At 40.7% G+C, this 12572-nt stretch overlaps 1 protein-coding gene across 1 annotated transcript in view; it reads right to left on the bottom strand.

Annotated features, from left to right (window-relative positions):
• Positions 1 to 3381: 3381 nt before the first annotated feature.
• Positions 3382 to 12572, bottom strand: part of KCNA5 (potassium voltage-gated channel subfamily A member 5) — a 145679-nt gene continuing 136488 nt past the window's right edge. Inside the window, exon 2 of the mRNA XM_054282189.1 lies at positions 3382 to 3393. The gene's annotated coding sequence lies outside the window, so the exon portion shown is untranslated. The remainder of the gene's footprint in view (positions 3394 to 12572) is intronic.

The raw sequence follows: 12572 nt of genomic DNA, 5'->3' as shown, positions 1-12572 counted from the left end.
CAGAGCAGGTCTCACTAAAGCTCCTTCAATACCTGAAAACTCTCCCCTGGAGTTCTCCAAGCCACAGCTCAGCTTGGAGGCTTGGAAGACATTCTTCATGGGCTTGATGAAATGGGAAATACACTCCGGAGTTGCAATAAAATGAAACTGTTTCCTGTTCTGCCTGTAAACATTCCATAGGAAATTGAGGCAGTTTTCACTGGAGACAAGGAAACTGCCACCAACCAGGAAAAGTTGCTTGAACTGTGAAAAACGGCAAACTTCTCCTTATGGCAAATGCACTGAAATGTACACTTTTATCCAGGGGTTGGAATTACACCCTTTTCTTGGAGAACAGCTGCATGTGCTGGTGGGAATGGTAAAGTTTTGGCCGGGATCCAATTTAATAATACTTACAGAAATATGCAAGGGTTAGGGGTTTTTTTGTTTGTTTGGTTAGTTTTTTTGTTTTGGTTTGGTTTTTTAAAATTTTTTTGTCATTTTGCCTTCTTTGAATATAAATTCTTCCAAAACAAAATTTACTCACTGGCAGATCAGGCTTGCAAAGGTGCTGAGTACTCTGGCTGTGGTCCAAAAGTGCACTTAAGCCCCGTGTTTAACTCTGAGGACATAATTAGTCTTGCCAATTTCAGTGGGGCTGTTGACATGCTTAAAGTTAAGCATGTGACTAAGTCCACTGCTGCAAGAATGCTTAGCCCTTTGTAGGGTTAAGCCCAGCTCTGTACTACACAAAAGATCTTTTGTTCAGCCTTGAATGACGAGGACAGGCAATGGAAGGAATAAACACCATTCTCTAAAATAAACATTGTGCTGATCACAGAGATAGCGCACATGTTATTAACGCTGAGGCTGTCATCACATTTTATGAGCAGCATTTTACCAGCACGAAAGAGATGATTCACTCCTCTGAACCATATCTCCATTATCTCTTTGTACCTGAAATGCCTGGCTGGTTCTCTTCCATGGTAACTCTGCAGCTGTTGGTGTTTGCATGGACCCCTGTTCATCTTCAAGCTCTGTACTCCGAATACACCAAGACAGCACATTCTGTGAGGAACAGCTGAGGGAGTTGAGGGGCTCAGCCTGGAGAAGAGGAGGCTCAAGGGGGACTTCTTCACTCTCTACAACTCCTTGACAGGAAGGCACAGACAAGTGGGGTCATAGTCTTCTCCCAGGGAGCAAGGAGAGGACAAGAGGAAATGGCTTCAAGCTGCACCAGGAGAGGGTCAGGTTGGACAATATGAAAAATTTTGTTGTGGAAAGGGTGGTTATGGATAACAAAAAATAGAAAATTTTGGAAAAACCACCACAGCCAAGGCAGCGTCTGCTCCGGACACAGGCTCTGGCTGAACTATGCTCCACTGACGAAGTGGCAGCATTTCCCCAGGAGTTCACACCAAGTGCCTTCAGCAGCCAGCTTATATACAGTTTATTCTGCCTGAGGCAGAGATGACCGCATATTTCTTTGTGTCCCTTTGCATGTAAAGTTAGATCCATACATGTGTAAAAAAAGACAAAGACGAAGTCCAAACCCAGACGAATGTTTGAGTATCACGGCATAAGGTGTATTCATATGGAGCAGGTGATGCCAGCTCCTGAGTATCATAGATGCCAGGTCTTGGGAGCTTTCCTCAGGACATTCCATTCCAAGAAGGTACAGATATCTTCTAAGTGCATGTTGCCACAGGAAACCTCTGATGGCCCAAGCCAGTCTCATTCATAGGGTAAACGATCTGCTTTTGTCCCGGGCTGTCCTGGAAGTGGCTACAATGTGCATAACTCTGTCCTTCAGGGTGACTGCAGGCTTAGCTCATGGCCCAAGCCTCCCCCATTCATACAGCAACAGGTTTGATATTATCTTTAGTGTTGTCCGGGAACTGGTTATAATTTGAATAGAATGCAGTCCCTGGTCAGAGTAGTTACAAGCATAGGTTTGGTTTCTCCTAATATTTTATACATGCATATATCTATTTCTAGAGCATGAATTATCTCTACTACATATAACATAAACGATTCTGTGATTCTGTGAAGTCAGCTCTGAGCAGGCTGCAGAGACACCAGACAGAGGCACTATGAAGTGACCCTGGCAGTGTGAAAGCCACATCCCAGCTTTGGGGTTCACTCATCCCTCGCACAGTGCTCCTACTTCTGGGGCTGTGCAGCTGTGATGGGCTGGACCAGATCACCCCATGTCTAGATCATGGAATTATAGAATGATTTGCCTTTGCCTTTGCAAGGGACCTTAAAGTCCATTTAATTCCCAACCCCTGACATGGGCAGGAACACCTTCCCTTATCCCTTGCTCAGAGCCCCATCCAACCTGGCCTTGAACACATCCAGGGATGGGGCAGCCACAGCTGCTCTGTGCAAGTGTTATGAGCTGCCCCTGAAGGCAAGGGTGCCAGGTTCTATCTCATGGCTGATTGAGCCAGTGCATGATCAGGCAGAGTGTGAAAAATGGACAAGGCCACAGTGCTGTTATTTCAGATCCCATCATCCTGGCAAGCTCTTGGGCAGGTTCTCCCGAAGCTGGAAGCTTGGACAGCTTGAAGCAATGAGGCTCACAGGATTTCTCTGCAGGGAGGCCAGTGCCACACTGGTGGTGTGGCATTTTTCATGGTGAAGCAAAGGGAATGAGAGTGTTTGCAGACATTTTTCTCCCTAACATTCCCATTTCTGGTCACACAGTCCCAACTGAAACATAGCAGCAGCAGTGGTAAAGTATCAGAGTGGTGTGAGGAACAGATTTTGCACATTGTTGAGCTGTAGCTGTTGAGGTCTGTAGAACTGAGTCACTGAACCATTCATGTTGATAATTAAAATGAAGCATTCTTAAAACACAATTAAGAAAAAGAAAGCCTGAAGCTTAAATAAATCATCTTCCCCTATTTACTTTTTATGCATTTTTCCATTCCAGATATTCTAAGCCTTAGCACTCTCTCCTTTTTGGCCTTAGTTTTTAGTTTCCAGGCCATGGCTGCTTTTTATTTATTTAGGACTCTTAAACTTTGTTTCATTGTTGGTCCTGAATACTTTTTAAAGGTATTCCTATAGTTTAACTTTTTTCATTTGAAAACTGCTACTCTGACAATTACTAATTCCAAACAGGGGGAAAATTATGGAAAACCAGCAGATTTCAGAAGACAAATCTAAATTTTAGTGGCCTAAACAGCTGTCACTTCCTAAAGAAAGCCTTTCCAACAGAACAATTTTGGGTTTGAGAGCTGCAGAATCATCTAAGAAGTTGTCCAACACAATCTTCACATTCAAAAGGACTCAAACAGGTCTTTGAGAACATATCTTTATTTCCACAGGGTCTGATGCAATCCTTACCTTGTCTGCAGGCAAAGTCTGCAGCTAATTTCTGCTCATGATTCACCAGAGTTCAGCAGCCTTGAGGGCACAGAGAAAGGCAAAGAGCATCTGTTCTGGCAGGTTAAAAGATTAATTTCTGAATACTAAAAATAACTTCTTTATAATTCCATCCCATCTTGCTTCCAAGGACCTGACATATGGCAAATTTTACTGAAGTGAACTTTGCAACAGCTCTGTGAGGCTGATGTAAATATCATCCCTATTGACAAGTAAATGAAATTATAGCACAGATGAAGACAAAGGCCTGGGCTCAGGAAGCATCCCTTACAGACATGCATCCTCTCTTACAAGTGCTGCTGGCAGCATCAGGAGGCATTTTTTCTGAAATAACTAAATCTGATCCAGAAGTCATTGCCCAGACACAAAAGCCCATTTTGGCTCGAGGAAATGAGTAGACTTTACTCATGGACAGCTCTGGAAACAGTTATTACTCATTCACAACAAGGCAGAGTCCTCTGGAGGAAACTGAAAGCAAGAACAGTTGTGAAAGAACTCTGTTTTTTTGACTATTCAAAATAGCTTTTCTTTGTAGACTGAAAAGAAAGCACACAGAAAATTCTGAACACCAGAAGAAAATGGAATTTCCGATAATTTTCCTCCTGAAAACTCTTGGTGATTCATATTCTTAACCCCTGTTTTTGTTTTGTAATTGTAGAAATAAGTTTGCAGCTGAAAATGGAAGCTTTTCTTTCCAGGAAGTGAAAAAGACTGGGCTTAACCTGGACAAAACAAAGCAAAGCAAACCCCTTGAAATTAATATTATTGGTTGGTTTTTTTCTTTTTTTATGGGAACAAAAATGTCTCCATTGACTCTCTGGGTCGTTCAGACTCTGGGAAGAAAATATGCGAAACATCTTTGTTATTCCTTGGGAGCCTCAGATGGTTTAAGAATCCTTTTTATTCCTTTTAATTTGATAAGCTTTATTAAGCTTGCTATACATCATTATTCAGTTGCTTAGAATATAATCAGTGGGGTGAAAAAACTTAAGAGGATGGAAAGACAAGAGAGGGTGAAACTGAGAACAAGATTGATTTCCCCCACATTTAGCTGTCCTCACTTAGTTTAATCTTTCAGATGAGAGAGATGAATCACTCCCTCGAGGTGCTTGAGATAGAGCCCCATGTGAGCAGCTTGAGCCAGACATCCAATTTTCAGAGAGCTGATTCTCAGTAGGACTAGTCCTGCCCCAGTTCCTGCCTCTCCTCTTCCAGCTGGAATTGACTGAAGGACAGTCAGCCCCACGGAGCTTCATTTCCCAGCCCAAGCAGATTTTGAGTGATTTGCTTACTTAATAATAGCAGATAAATAAATAGCAGTTTACATGAATTATTGTGCTGTTTATTCATAATTCTATGTCTTGAATAAGGATGGTTTGGTTATAGGTTCAACTTGGAAGCAAGAACAGCACAAGTCCAGGGTGAAAGTCCACCAAGTTCAGCATCCTGGCCTATGGAAACATAAATATCACACCCCATGGAAAACAGGTGAGACTCAAGTAAATCTCAAGTGACACTCCTCCAGGATACTCTTCTAGTCTCTAATAACCAGCTTGAGGAGTGCCTGAGATAAAGGTGATACCTTGGAGTTGTTAATGTTTTGACAGCCTAAACGGTTTTGATCCTGTGAAAATAAAGTCTAGCAGGAAATTCAGCATTCCTTGCAGCCTGCGCCTCCAATTCCACGAGGCGAAGAACCTAAGGGATGGCTGGAGTTCCTGCAGACCTGTCTTGGCTGATTGAAATGTCATTCACTTGCAAGCTGTGACCAGTGTACTTTGTGCAACATGGATTTCAACACAGGATAATTCAATTTTTTGCTTTACTTGACCATGTGCTGAAATAACTGTGAAGAGCTGAGTGGACAAAAGGTACCTTGAGTTTGTAGTTAAAGGTCCATTATGTGGGGTAGGAAGAATATGTATCCAAACACTCAGAGGAGAATGAGCAAATCAAAGTGGTGCTTCAAGAGAGCAAAATCAGGGCCTGATTTTTGTGTGAGTGCTTGAACACACATGTACCTGTCGATGCACAAGAAAGGTCAAGCAAGCATTGAAGTAGATACACAGAAATGGTTTTCCTTTGTGGAAATCAGGGCCTTCTGATGTATTTGCTTGAAAGAAAAGCATGAATCCTAGCTTGAACTACAGATTCATTACTTAGGATTCCCTGAAAGATTTGAGGAAAATTTAGGTGTAGAGAATTCTAACAGCAATGTTAACAGAATGAGAAAAAATCACTGCAATATCAGAGGAGAAGAAGAGGGAAAAGCTGATTAAGGGTGTCAGTTATAAAATAACCAAAAAAAACACCCCAAAACAAAAAAAACCCCACTGACCAAATAAAAATAAAAAAACAAAAGAACGAACAAAAAACAAACAAACAAAAAAAACCACCCAAACAAACAGTGGTGGTGGTAGTGCCTTGCATGAAAATTCTTTTTATTTTCTTTCAGAAAAAAAGATCTTCCTGGCCTGCTAGACTAATTGATGGAGCAGTAGTTGGCTACCACACCCTATTCTGTGCAGGCAAATCTCTTTTTATCAGGAGCTGCACTTTAGCACATATTCAAGGCAAGCTTGCACTGCCATCTAAATATTTTGAATTCAACCATATGCAGAAGCACATTCTTCAGTTACAATCTCAAGCATGTACTTTTGGGGAAAAAACATTATAAAAGTCACTTTGTCATTGAAGTCAGCAATTTTGACTCTGCTCAGAGTGTGGGACTGATTGGTATAAGCTGCTATTTAATGCAGCATGTGTTCAGAGTAGAAGCATATTTTATAATGTCCAAATCTATCACAAGGCCAAATTAATCTCTGGCACACAATAGGGTCGACTCTGACCTACTGCAGTTTTTTCTCGTGAAAATCAAAATGTAGCAACCAATTTCTATGTAGTTCTAGAAGAACCAAGTAAATCAGTATTTTTTAATTTTGCTGATTTAATCTATAAGTGACAAAAGGAATATATAGACAAATGGTGACCACGAACTATTAAATACAGGTAAATTGACTTTCTGTTGTACATTTGTCTACTGGCTACATAGAAAATAAACTTGGTGTAACACTGCCCTGACTCCTGGTTTATAATTGTTGCTTTGGCAAATCCTTTTAAAATCAATAAATATGAAGGCTAAACGGACAGCAAGTTTTTGAGCAATGCAAACAAAAAAAGGCCTTGATTTAGGAAGTCATATAAGCATGTATGGATGCAGTCCTGCTTAGAAGAGCACACTGGGCTTCTCTGGATTTAATCCAGGCATAAATCCAGCAAAGCATATGCTCTAAAAACTTTGTTGTGTCTGGACATGTGTTTTGGGTGAAAGTAGTAACATTTACATTAAATTTAGTTCAGAGAGCATATCCAACTAAAAGGATGGAGAGAACTTGAAAGAGATATCTGCAATTTTCACAAAGTTACAAGAGTTTAATTTAAATTTATATTGTTCCCACGCCTTGAAAATTGGCCCATGCTTGAGTATGTCTGTAATAATTTACAATAAATTGTAAATGGCTTTTATGTTTCAGATATTAAAGATCACTTTGCTCATTGGGAGGTTATTTTTGCAGGGAAATATTTTGATAGAAAACATGTTATTTTACATTCAGAGAATACAAACCAGATTCCTGATGCATTGAAGGCACTGGGACAGGCCCTGCCATGATCTGCAGTGGAACAGATGTGGGAGACTCCATGAGTGGAGGGAACAATCTCAAAAAATCCATATTTCTAGTGTCTGATAAAATCTGAATCCAAGCAGTTTTCTTGTCCAGCAAATAAATTTAGTATTTATATAACATGAGATTGGACAGACCGAAATCACATCCATCATTGTGCTCCTCCTGTTGTTCACATCCACATCAGCCTGTCCATTGTGGAGACCACATGGACAGAGGCATTGCATGGACCATGAAGCCCCAAAATGAGGCAGGATGTGGATTCTCAGTCATGGCTGAAAGCTCCAAACTTAAATATGTCAAACAGAAAAAGCAGCCATTGGTAGTCTTTAAATAAAGAGTTTGGACACAGTCCACCAGAGCATCTTTGTGGGACTAATCACTGGGACGTGGTAATGCCAGAGTCAATTGAGATTAAATGTATGGGTAACTATCTATTAAAAGTACTGAGTCATGATGAATTCTTTCAGAATTTATCACAATAGCATGAATTAGGATACATTTTGTGGACATTAGTGAAGCTCTCACAAGTATTTTCCAGATATTTGATAATTTAGCATTAGTCAGGCATGAGTTAATGGACACCAAAGGCTTTTTATTCCCTTAAAAATCCCCTCTTTCTGGTGAGTCCCACTTCTATTATATCATTTAATATTAATTTTCATGACACTAATTGTGTGATATTGATTCAGATATTGCACATTACCATTTGGACTCCATTTTAATTCAGTGTTAGTGCAGCATTAAGATGTAAAACAAAAGTGTTAGCATTTTAAAAGTCTGACTAAAACATTTCCATTTAGTGGAATTCTGCTGCCCCCATTGAGTCAAGAAGTCAATCCATATCTTCCATAAGGGTGCAGATTTGTAAACAAATGTCACAACCCCTTTTATTTTTAGCAGCCAAAAGGATTTCTGAAGTATTTAGAGGGCCTGAAGTAGTACAAGACTCTCTGCAAAAATAAAGGATCTTTACTTTGCTACCAAAAAGTCACTGGGATATTAGACTTTGATTTCAGTGGCTAAAAAACCACCTCTAAAGAATTTGTTACTTGTTGCAATATTGAAATATTGCCAAGATATATTGAAATGGTGTGGTTCCCCCCAGCGTAGACTAAATTTAGACTTCTCTCTACTGGACTTTTTTTTTCTACAATTAAGCCACAAAGCAAATGCCCCAAGAGGAGAGACAAAAGCACTTATTTTGCCCATTCTTTATATCTGAGTGTCTCCCACCATGGCATTATCATGCCGTATAAGCAAAGGACAGAACCCTTGTTCTGAGCATAAAAATGTCCCATTACAGTGAAAATTCCACACATGTGGCTTTTAGGACAGTGTCCTTCCAATTGCTTTTCCCTGAGCCCAGTGTGGTCCCACTGAAATCTGTTAAAATACAGATGTAAACTTCAAATTTCTTTACATCTGTTCATATATATTACTCAAGACTTTCCTGTTCATGCCAGTCTGCTAAAATTTATTCTCATTGAAGCTTGTACATCATTTATTTTTAAGAAAAAGGAACTCTGGTCACTCTAATTAGACAGTGAGTTTTTTTAAAAACTGGATAGTCTTTTGATGAGCTGTGGCCATGGTTGTCCTCAGCAGCACACAATTAAATACACTTTCCCCCCATTCATTATGGCTGTGAGATGCCCTGTTTAACCATTATTAAGGAGAAAAACAAATAATCATTTTGAAGATGCTGTGATTAATGGGGAGAAGGGAAGAAGCCTTTTTGCACTGTGCAATTTTAAATTTGTTAACTTAGAATTTACTCCTAACTGGAAGCAGTGCTCAAGATGATTAGACACTCAAGATGCTGAGGAATAGAGGCGTATCCAGATCCATATATTTAAAATCCATTCAAATGGTACATCCAGAAGGCATACCCTTATTTTTTAGACACCTATTGTTTGAGGCAGAGAGAAAAAATAGAGGGAGGATACAGAAGGGAAGACATGGAAGTGAAAGATAAATGGGAAAGAGAAATCTGCTTCTGTGTTCATGACAGGAACAAAATTCTGCACAGAATCTGTTTCTGTGCGTGGAACAAGGACAAAATTCTGCCCAGAACGTTGCCAAAGTTGTTTCCAAAGGCATCAGTTCTAATAAAAAAGTGGAATCTGGACCCTGGGTCATTTCTCTTCTGGGACAGAGTGCTCAATCTAAGACTGCACATACAAACAATGCTGAGCAGAGAAGGATATCAGGCTGCTGCTGGATGTCACATCTCTCTAGGTTCCCTTAGATCATCTCCACCTCTCTGCTAATGGAGATAACCTGACACGTTTGTGCACTCTGGAACTCGTTGTGGAACTCCATGGTGATCCATCTCCACTTGTGCTTCCTGAATGAGTTGCAGCTGCTGGGATCAGATGCCACAATACGGTAAGACCTCTCACTTGTGCCTCTCAAATCAGATGTGAGCAGCGCAGAGCAAAACCTAGCAAGCAGCAGAGCATCTTAGCACCTCCCAGGAACAAAACTGCCACAGCTCTGCTTCACAGAGCAGAGGGAGGGACTGAAATGACAGTTATTACTGTTAAAAACTCTAGAAAGCATTTCATAGATGTATCTCCCCAAGAACACTGGCAGCTTTGCAGCATCCAAAGCTTTATTAAGTACATCACAATTGCAAAAGCCTCATATTTCAGAGCCCAAACCCATGAACATTTAAGAACATAAGAATGTAAAAATTTTGCTTGAAATATTCAATACCAACAGTCTCCACAACATTCTTCTTCAGATATGTTTTTAAGGTCAAGTACTGAGTTTGAGTCCATGGTATTCCTAAAGATGTTAGCTTTTCTAGGAGGCTTGAAAATTTCCTAAGGTTTTTAGGTTACATTTACGTATATGAGTTCAGCATCGTCATAAACAGTTTCATAATAAAGTTGCATGAAAACTGTAGTTCTGAACTGCACCACTTGGCCAAGCAGAGCAGCTCTCTTTTCTACTCCTGGCCAGTGCCAAATTTACAGAAAGATACATATAAAATCCTACACAGAAAGCTGAATAAGAAAGCAGTGCCAGCCGGAAATGCTTTGTTCCCTTTTGTCACTATTTTGTCCTTCAGGGCTGCCCCTGTAGCTTAGCCAGAGCAAATAACTATGAATGTCAATTAGAGTCTTTATAGATACCTAACTACTAGATACACATTGATCTTTTGCACTGAAGTTAGCTATAGGAAACTTTTCTAGTATATCTGAAAAAGCAGCTGAAATATAAGTCAAGTCTGTGATGGGTATAGATAAAGCTTTGCTCTGTGCAGGGGGTCCTATAGAAAAAAAAAGGCATGTAGAGAAAACTTTAGGCATTTGCTTAGGGTGTTCTCACCCTGCTAGTGTTGGGAAATCCTGGTTTTCAAGGCCACATGGTGAGCCATTTGTTTGTTGTAGCAGTGTGCCATGAACTTCTCAAGGTACAGGACTGTGTCCAGTTGACTTTGGAATATCCCCAGTGAGGAGACTCCCCACCCTCTCTGTTCAATCTGTTCAGTCCTCAGTCACTGCCCAGGACAGAAGTTCTGCCTCCTGCCCAGGTGGAACCTCCTGGCCTCAGTCCCTGCCTGTTCATCTAGTGCCATTGCTGGGCCCTGGAGCAGAGCCTGGGCCCTGCTCGGAGCCCTCCCTGCACACAGGGACACCCAGGGCTGAAGGCCCCTCTACTTCTGAGTCTTCTGCAGTCCATTCTTAGAGTGTTGTCATTTGACAAGAAACTCACTCCAAGCATTGGAACATCTCCAACAAAGTATTCTTCAGTGGTTACGCTCTGAACATAAGAATTGAAAATAAACCTTGTAATCCTCACCCAAACATAGCACTGAGCAAGGGCCTTACCAGACACTGATTTTTTGCTAGAGGTCTAGGGTTTCTTTCATCACAATTTAAGTGTGCACAAAGCTTTCTATTCTATTGAGAATACAGAGCTCAGCCATCTGATGGGATCAGCACTTCCTTTCCCATCCCAATCCATCACCAATATGCAGGACTGGCTTCCTCGAGCTTTACTATTTGATGAGTAGTTTAGCAGCAAGGATCTTGTACAGCTTTTGTTACTAATGAATTTCAAACCAAATCACGTCTGTTTTTGTATTAGGTTCTCAAATTATCTCAATCTTGGTGTGGTTTAGGCTGGGGAAGATATTCCACATGGCAGCTGAGAACAGAGCAGCACAGACTGTTCTGCTTGGCCACATCTGGGAGCTCAAAGTAACATTACCCAAAGAGGGAACAGTTCAAACCTATTTATTGTTAGACTTGTGGCACCATAACATCATGTTGGGCTTCCCAAAGCCACAAAAATTTTTCTTCAGATACTTTCAGCAGAAGCTGGTTGAGGTCCCTCTTACTTGTTTTGGAAGGAGTCAGTGTCGGATCCTCTCAGGTACAGACAGATACTTGTCGCATGTTGTCACAAGTGAGTGTCACTAAGAATGTGAAGAACTTGCTATGTTCAGCTCACTGAAGGACAAGTTTGGGGCTGGCCTGAAAAGATGCAGTGATTTTGGTAAAGCTTTTCAGAAAATTTTTTAAAAATTTTCGGTTTGAGTTGCTCAAGTGGAGCAAGGATCTTCATCCTTTTTTATGAGAACACCATTTTGGATGTGAGGAACCTTTTAGAAGTGAAGAATTGATTACTCTTGTCCTATTCCACATCTAAGGCATTATCCATATCCACATTAAGGATATTCTGGTTTAGACTGGTGGAAGAAAGTTCCTCTGCTGGCTGTTGTTCATAAAAGGATCCCTGTCCAAGAACAGAGCTGTCCAAGACATGGGAAAGAGCAGCTGGAGCTTGGTGCTCTCCCTGTACTCATTGGCATACTCACTTGGAAAAGAGAATGCCCTGGTTCTTGTCCCTCTGCTGGGGATCACTTCAGCTTATTGTGAAAATGCTTTAAAAGGGAGACTGAAAAGCTGCCCAGATCTGACAAAGAGTTTGGAGGCCAGGGCATTCTAGTAGCTGGGGATTTGACATTACTCCATGGGAGAAGGCAGTGAATCTAAATCTCTGGTATTTTGGGTAAGCAGCTTAAGCACTGGGTTAAACAGAAAGAGTGGCATTTCTTTGTTATTTTTCAGTGTTACCTAATGAAGCTTTTCATTTCTCATTCAGTTCTTTGCTTTTATTAGAATTGTCAGCAATGAAAACAAAAATATTTCCATTGACTCATAATGACTTTTTTTCCACAGAACCACAGAATATGCTGAGTTGGAAGGGATTTTCTTCTCCAAGAGAAAGAAAAAGAAATCATTTATGTTCAAGGCTAAATGTTTTGTTTGTTTGGACTAAGAACTGAAAAGTTCATTATTTGCACAAAGTATTAACTGAGGCTAAGTGCTTAATGGGTTTCCTAAAGATTTGAATATCATGTTGAAAGAAAGGAAATTCTAAGTGCTTTGGAGGACTGGATCAGAATCTGAAAGATCTTGAAAAATTGGCAGATCAGTGTAAAGGCTGATCTCTGGGGCTGTTCGGGTCTGAAGTGGCTAGCTCTGGACTCTGGTCCCC

Source organism: Melozone crissalis, unplaced genomic scaffold (assembly GCF_028551555.1).
Source record: "Melozone crissalis strain CALT ecotype California unplaced genomic scaffold, PUWL_Pcris_2 ptg000033l_1, whole genome shotgun sequence".
NCBI lineage: Eukaryota > Metazoa > Chordata > Aves > Passeriformes > Passerellidae > Melozone > Melozone crissalis.
This window is presented reverse-complemented; position numbering and strand designations above follow the sequence as displayed.